Source organism: Cotesia glomerata, linkage group LG5 (assembly GCF_020080835.1).
Source record: "Cotesia glomerata isolate CgM1 linkage group LG5, MPM_Cglom_v2.3, whole genome shotgun sequence".
Taxonomy (NCBI): Eukaryota; Metazoa; Arthropoda; class Insecta; order Hymenoptera; family Braconidae; genus Cotesia; species Cotesia glomerata.
Genome location: NC_058162.1, coordinates 12831112 through 12840118, shown reverse-complemented (window position 1 = coordinate 12840118; position 9007 = coordinate 12831112).

The following is a 9007-nucleotide window of genomic DNA, read 5'->3' as shown; positions in this document are numbered from 1 at the left end:
AGAATTTTTTTTAACAACTCAATTATGGTAAAAAATAATTAGAAAAAAAATTGACATGTAGAAATTTACAAAAATTAATAATGCAATATTTAACAATATTTTATAAATAATTTTTTGGAACAAATAAATTTGTTAAAAAAAATTAGGAAAACGGTTGACCCTAAAGGCCATCCCTGCAACTTCCCGCTAATTCCGTTAATACCTGGCCGCTTTTTTGAGCTCTTCGAGCTCAAAAGTACAATCTGTGTGTTGTTTTAAGCTCTCCGAGCTCAAAAAGATACCTTTTCTATGCTTTTGAGCTCTTTGAGCTCAAAAGTCTGATAGAAGTTTCATGGAACACTATTTTTTGAATGTTCATACCGCAATAACTTTTGAATGAATGAACCGATTTTTACGCGGTTGGCGGCATTCTACGTAGTTTTTTAAGCCTTATAAATAATTTCTAAGTTTCAATTGGTCAAACTAGAAATTTCGGAGTAACTCTGAAAAACTACTTTTTTCGGTTTTCTTTCGTTCACGATATCTCTCGAACGAATCAACCGATTTTGACCAGCTTGGTGGCAATCGACGTGGTTTTATGATGTTAAGAGCTGATTAGTTTTTGGAATCGATCGGTAGAGCTGTTTGAAAGTTATTCCAAAAAATGTCGAAGTTATGTTGAAAAAATCCTTATTTCCAAATATTTCGTCGAGGATATCTCTCGAACTAATCAACCGATTTTCACGTTTTCGGCGGCAATCGACGCGGTTTTTTAACTTCTGAAATTATTCTATATCATCAAAAACGATCCGAGAAGAAATGACGAAGTTATGTGAAAAAAACACTTTTTTCGGTTTTATTTCGTTCACGCTATCTCTCGAACGAATCAACCGATTTTGACCGGATTAGCGCCGATCGGCGTGGTTTTTTGACGTTAAGAGCTGATTAGTTTTTGAAATTGATCGATCGAGCCGTTTAAAAGATATTCCAAAAAAACCACTTTCAAAAATGATTTTTTTCTAATTTTTTTTGAGATTTTTCAAAATTTCTCAAAATCTATCGGTCCGAATCGGTTCAAATTCTCAGGAAATCTAAGTATGGTGAAGCCCTTTCGAATGGCACCAACCGCGATGAAATCGGTTCAACCGTTCAAAAGTTATAAGTGATTCACATACTTACACACACACACACACACACACACACACACACACACACACACACACACACACACACACACACACACACACACACACACACACACACACACACACACACACACACACACACACACACACACACACACACACACACACATACATACAGACATAGTGACAACCTCGCGGGGATAGTCAGGGAAGCTTCCTGTGACCTTCAAACGTCGAGATCTGATGAAAACTCGATTTTTGCAAAACGGGGTGAAAACAATAACTTCCCGATTTTTGAAAATCTGAGATTTTTAGCGGGAAGTTAAAAATTAAAAAATAGTCAAGTGACGGCTTACTTTAATGTCATAGCTAAAAACAAACAACTTTTAAATTAAATTAACTCACTCACTTTATATTCATAACTGCAAATACAATTTTACATTTTATACATAATAGAAATAATATGTCAGAAATAAGTGACTAAAATTGCAGTCGCGTCAAACGTCTCGAATAGCTCATCTGGTAAAGAGCTTGCCTCGTAACCAATCTACCCGGGTCCGACTCCCCGGTCGAACTGTAAAATATTGATTTTTTTGTTATGTACGCAGTAAAAAATTTTTACTGTGCTTCGTTTTTTTACCGGTAAATTACTTACCGATGTAAAAAAGAGACAAATTCTGATAATCTGCCATATCAATAAGTGTTTTGTCCATTTTCACTAAAAGTTCATATTAACCCTTCAGAACATACGTCTCCCGTACAACAGTCACTGCTATCGTGATGAGAGAAAATATCATCACGCCTATTGCGCAAGCGTCAAGAGCGAAATTTAAAAAATATTTAAATAATTTTAGGTTATATATTAAGTAAAATATAATATTAAATATTATTTATTATTATATTTATTGATAATAATATGATACCTATGATCAATCTAATTAACATAGTAATTACAACAGTTTAGAAGTAAAATATTATAAAACATTGTATCAATGTTTAGTCAACGATAATATAATTTGATCATTAACTAATTACTAATTTTTGGCGATAAAGACAAGATTGATTTTTTAATTATCACATATTGATTTTAGTATTATAAGTCGTTTCTTGAAACAAGATTTGACTGGCAACCACAGCAATAACGAACCGTATGCTTATTGCAAATTGGAGCATTACAGAATTTACAACTTTTAGTTGTATCACTATTCGCTATTCTAGGGAATTGATAACACAATACACGTTATGGACGTTGAAGATTCATTGGAGACTTAATTTTCCCAGTTTTTATTATTATTGATCTCAGTTCAAGTGATAGATTCGGTAATTGAAGACGATTCACTAAATGTGGTTGGACTTGCTGAGAGTAAAGTTGTTTTAAAAATTCTTGCCGAGGTATTTTATGACCAGTGTTTTCTTCATAAATAATTTTTGCATTGATACCAGCAATGTTGAGAAAAGCATAAAAAATTACCATCGGCCAGCGTTGTGTTTCCCGAGCAACATCGTACTCAGGGTTACCAACTTAGGGGTTTTCCCCCTAAATTTAGGGGTTAAAAAAGTCGAATAGGATTTTTTTAGAGGTGTTATATTTTTAGGGATTTTTTTTTTCAACTTCGAATATTCACTTTTGTAGATTAAAAAATCAAACAAATAAAGATGAGATGTTATAAGCCCGGGACTAACTAAATCTAGCCAATAACATTTATTTTTGATATGTAGGGGGTTTTTGCACTACCACTACATAAATATATAAACAAAGGTATACTTTGGCAGGTTAATAACGTTTATTAAATAATTAGAATAATTTAACGAGATTTAACAAGTGTCCTGTGATTACTTAGATAATTGTTATAATATGCGCCTACAGCAGTAGCGTATGTTTGTAAGTAAGTTTTTTTGCCACCGTGGCTTCTTCCGTGACTTCTTCAGGTAGGCTTTGAGACGTAGCACGATTTGCGCTGCGTGAGGAATGTTTCGTCGGTAATAATTTATCATGCCTAGGAACCTGCGAAGTTCGCAGACAGTTTCTGGCTTATTGAAGCCCAGGATATCGTCAACACGTTCTTGAGTGGGCGCATAGCCGTGCTCGTTGATCGTGAATCCCAGGAAGTTTATTTTTGATTGATCGAAAAGACATTTCTTGAGGTTGATGATGAGGTTGTGTTTTTTAAGGAGTTCAAAGACGGTGCGGACATGCTCAAAGTGTTCTTCCTCGTCGTCTGAGAAGATCAAAATGTCGTCTATATAGACGAACACGAAGTCGAGGTCCCTGAAGAGGTCGTCCATGTATCTTTGGTAAGCTTGCCCGGCGTTTCTGAGACCATAAGGCATACCTAGGTGCTCATATAAGCCCCACGGTGTGATTATGGCAGTTTGAGCGATGTCGTCCGGGTGGATTGGCAGCTGCAAGTAGGCCTTTTCCATGTCAAGTTTGGTAAATCTTTTTTTGTTTTCTAAACGGGGAAAAAGATCCTGTATTAGCGGTGGTGGATAATTGTCAAGCTCAGTGGTCTCATTTAATTTTCTGTAATCGCCACACATCTTCCATGAGTTGTCTTTTTTACGAGTCATGTGGATTGGACTCAAGTATTTGCTTTTCGATGTTCGTAGGATGCCAGAGTCGAGAAGTTCTCGTATTTGTTGTTTTGCAAAGGCAGCTTTTTCCCCACCGAGCTTGCGTGCGCGTGCTGTTACAGGTGCACCACGTGGGATGATTCTGTGCGCGAATTCCGTCGATGTAATACGAGGCTTGCTTATGGCCTTCGTGATGACGACGTATTGTTTCAAGAGTTCAGCATATTTAGGCGGTAGGTCTGCGCTGATCGTTGAAATAGTGTGATATTGCGTAGCACTGGTGTGACCTTTCGATGTTAGCTGCGTAGTTGGATCGATCAGCTGCTGATTTTTTAGGTCTATCAGTAAGTTGTAATGCGTGAGAAAGTCGGCACCAATAATTGCAGTGTCGACATCGGCTACGATGAATGACCAAGAGAAATCTCGGCATAGGTTGAGCTCCAGGTTGATGATTGTTGTGCCGTATGAGCTTATTTGTGAAGAGTTTGCTGGGTATAATATTAATTGTTCTGCCTTTTGGTTTTTGCGGAAGGTTTTTGCTATAAGTATTGATACTACCGACCCGGAATCAATTAAAAATTTCTGGTGTGTATTATTGTCGATGATGTGCAGGCGGAGCTCTTTTGGACACAGAGGATCGCTGTCACTCACTGCTACTAGTGTTGACAGCGGCTCTAGTTTTCCTGGTTTTGTGTCGTCGTGTTCAGCGTGGATGTAAGTGTGCATGGCAAGAGACAACGACGAGCGGCGTTTCCGTATTTTTGATGATAGAAACAGATACTATTCCTGGTTGGCGTTGGTGATCTGCGTCTCGATCGGTTCTGGAAAGGAGGTTGACCAGTTGCTTGCTGAATTTGCTACTGTTGTTGTTGCAATTGTTGTTGACTGATAAATTGATTGTTTATCAGTTGTTGTGTCTGTTCCTGTTTTGCTTTCAGGTTAATAATTTCCTGCATGCAGGTAGCCAGAGTTTGTTGTAGTTCGGTGATCTTCAGCTCGAGGTTGTTCTGGCTCTGTTGTGTTGCTGGGCGTACTGAAGTTGCCATAACCTGTGTACTGGGTATTAATTCTACGAAGCGGTCAGCGAATTCCGCGATGGTATCCAGCGGGAGCTTGCTGGTCGTGATCAAATGCGGTCTAACCTCTGGAGGTAGTCGTTCTAGCCATAGCTGCTGCAAAATTCTGTCGTCGATTGAATCGTATGCTTGCTCGCGCATTATGCGCAGTAATCGAGACGGGGTTCGACCCGCGATGGTGGTTTCCTACAATAATTTGTGTACTTGTTTTTGCCTGGAATCAGTAAGGCGTGAGATAATTGCATTTTTAAGTGTTTTGTACTTATCTGTTGCTGGTTCCTGGTGAACGACGTTTGCGAGTTGTTCGATGATATCTGGATCCAGCGCTCGTATGACGGTGAGGTACTTGGTAGTATCATCGTCAGTGTTCGTCGTGGTGAACTCGGCGTTGACCAGGATAAACCATAAATCAGGTCTGGTTTTGTTGAATGGCGGCAACTTTGGTTTCACGACCGTTAGTTGGTTTTGGCGGGAAAGTCCAGCCAGTAATTGTTCTAGAGTAAATGTCGGATTTTGATTACCTGAAGCGTGTTGTTTCGTTTTAGGTATTGTGCCCGTGCTGGTGGTGTTGTTGTTGGGCAGAGGATCCATTGAGAAGAGGTTCTTGAGAATGTCTCTGGAAGCCGTGCTGTCCAATATTAGCGAGTCTTTGTTTTTGTAGATCGGATTACCTTGAGGATCATAACAGAGTATGTTGTTGGCTTCATCAGTTGTTTTTTTATCAGGAGTGCGCTTGGTACCCATTTTCGTCGATTATTTATCACAGTGTCTTGATAATTGCATGTTTGTTGATATGACGCCGGTATTTTTCACTTCGCGTTTTTGGCGGGATGCCGTATATAACCCTTTGCACTATCACGTCGGGATCACCAATTGTAGGGGGTTTTTACACTACCACTACATAAATAAATAAACAAAGGTATACTTTGTCAGGCTAATAACGTTTATTAAATAATTAGAATAATTTAACGAGATTTAACAAGTGTGCTGTGATTATTTAGATAATTGTTATAATATGCGCCTACAGCAGTAGCGTGTGTTTGTAAGTAAGTTTTTTTGCCACCGTGAGTCTTGGCGCTGCTGTTGCTGAGTTAGTTCATCTGCTGGTTGTAGGTGCCGTCGAGGTGCGTTTGATTGCGACTCCTGTTGCTGTGGCGTGACCGAGCTTATCGTGCCACGGCAGATATAGCGGCTTAGTGACATCTAGTAGTAGGCTTGTTACTAAGAGTGCGAGTTGAATAAAACACAAATGTCACTATGGCGTTTACCGGTGTTTACCACAAACATTAAAATATTTATGAGGGTTAGTGGTTATTGTTTACCAAAATTACTTTGATTGTCATTCATTATTGTTTATTAAAATGTCTAAAACTATAGATAAGAAAAAATATCTACAAAAAGACTCTAAGGCTTGGGAAACAGATTCAGACTTGAAAGGTAAAGTTATTCTATTATATTTTTGTAATTTATAGAAAGGACTAGGATGATCGCAGGTAGTTGAATAACCACTTAAATGTTTAACTTTGAATTCAAACAGAGAATACGTTATTTTTAACCTCCTGGCCCTGTTTATAATAAATTACGATAAAGAATATTAAATTTAAAACATTAAACTCAACATTCATGATCGTTTACCATAGAATTGCCGACATCGTCGAATTGCAGCCGTATTTGTTCTTCAATAAAGTTCAAAAAAGGTATTTTCATTCTATTTAAGTAAAGAATCTACCACCTCTGTTATAGCTACATGCACGTTTGTTGGATTTCTGGTGTGGACTTCTATATACATTCACTATTTATTATAAAAAATTATGTGGCATTGGTTTTATCATATTAAGAGTTATTTCTTCAGATTTTTAAAAAGTTATTTGGTCTCTGGTGAGGATATGTTCATATTTATACTATAAATTATTTTTTTAAATATTGTGTTTTGTTATGATTAATACTTTTCTTACTGTGAATTGCTATATCTGTAAACTTACTCAAGTCACGTATTGTTATTTACAATTTATTCTTTTATTACAGGTTGGTTGGGACCTGACAATACGAATGCTAACATGACTTATTGTCGCTATTATCGTGTGACTTTAAAAGCTCACAAAAAGGATTTAATTAGTCATGCGAAGACTGACAAACATAAAAAATTTACGCAATGAGAAAAATCAGGCAAACCAACAACATCGATAACAAAAATCTATAAACCAGAGTTGGCAGAAAGTACGAAAATTGCTGAATTAAAAATAGCTGCCTTTATCGCTGAACATTGTTCTTTATTAACAGTTGATCACTTAATAAGTATACTGCCGCAACTAGATTCTTCCTCAGACGCTTTCAAGAACCTTAAACTTCATCGAACTAAATGTTCAATGTTGATAAAAAATGTGCTTGGGCCATCAATGCTGGAAGATCTGATAGAAGAGATCAGAGATTCTCCCTACTCAATAATAATTGATGAAAGTACTGATTTATCAACGCTCAAAGTTTTATGCATTATGGTACGTTTTTTTTCTCACAAAAAAAAGACAAGTTGTAACAACTTTTTACCGAATCATAAAAATAATAAAGTGTGACGTGGAAAGTGTACACCAAGTAATTGTGGATCAATTTAAAAAAGACGGCCTAAAACTTGAAAATCTTATCGGAATCGGGGTTGATGGAGCTAATGTGATGATTGGAAAATATAATTCTGTTACTGTTTTATTGAAAAAAGAACTGCCAGATTTGAAAGTTGTTAAATGTATTAGCTACTCCTTACATTTATGCGCGGAAAAAGCATCGGAATAACTTCTTCGACAACTTGAGTTTCTTGTAAGAGAAAAACATAACTGGTTTTCATACAGCCCGAAATGAGTGGATGAGTATAGAAAATTGTATGAGACGATTAATAATAATAAAGATCCAAAAAAAATTCAAGGGCTGAGCGGAACCCGCTGGCTTGCTCGCTACCAAGCTATATGCGTCATATTAGAACAAGCATGAATTGAAGCTACTCTTTTCAATCGCTAAGTCTAACGATAAATGTTACATGGCAGAACAGCTTTATGATATCATGGACCGACTACCTTATAAAGCTTTTTTAATTTTTTTAAGGAATGAATTAAAAAATGTGACTCAGTTAAATTTACTTTTCCAAAGTGACAACGTTGAATCTACGAAACTATTTGAGGACTTATGTTTGTTGTACAGAAATTTACTGCAAAGGCTTGTTGTGCCATCTCGTTTAGAGAAATTAGTGGATTCGGAATTACTAGAGTTTAACTTCAAAGACCATCTGATGCATACAGCTTCAATGTATTTTGGGTTTGATTTTCAAAACATTTCACAACAACTCGTGCCCAGGGACTTGTTGGATGTTAAAGAAAGGTGTAAAAATTTTTTTTATTGTTTAGCAGAGCAAATCCAAAAAAGGTTTTCGGAAAATTTGTCAATTTTAAAAATAATTGCTGATTTACATCCGAAAGTCACTACATCTCAGGTTAAACCTGATATCAAACCAATATTGAATCATGTACAGTGAATTCATCTTTACGGTATAAAAAATGATATCGAGTCTGAGTGGCACCAATTAAGTAATAAGCAGTGGGTAAATACTTCTAATTCGGCAGATTTTTATTATGAAGTATATAATGATTTAGATGCAGCTGGCTGTAAACGTTTTGAAAATGTCTCGAAATTCGGACTGGCATTTGTTACAGTACCGATTTCAAATGCAAATGTTGAACGTGCCTTCTCGATCTATAATATTTTAAAGAATAAGTTGCGTAATAAACTTTACATTGAGATGTTACAAAGCATGCTAATGGTTCGATTCACGCTGCAACGGAATGGAGGGTCTTGCACAACTTTTCATCCTTCTACGAAAATATTAAAGTTATTTAATGTAAACATGTATGACTTTAAAAATACAGAAACTGATGATAATGAAATAATTGAATTATTAGATAATTTATGAATAAAAAATATTAAAAAATATTTCTGAATGATATTTATTATTTCCAATTTAATTATTTATTAATTATTTAAATGATTTAATTTGGTATTCGATTATTAATTTATTATTTATAAATGATCATGTAATTAATTTAATAATATTTAATTATACATTTTATGAATAACATTTATTTATAATAATGTTTTTTTTAGGGGAATTTCGCCGTAATTATTGGGATTTTAGGGGTTTTTGGTTGGAGCTTGAGGGAGAAAAAATTTTGAGAGTTGGGAACACCGATCGTA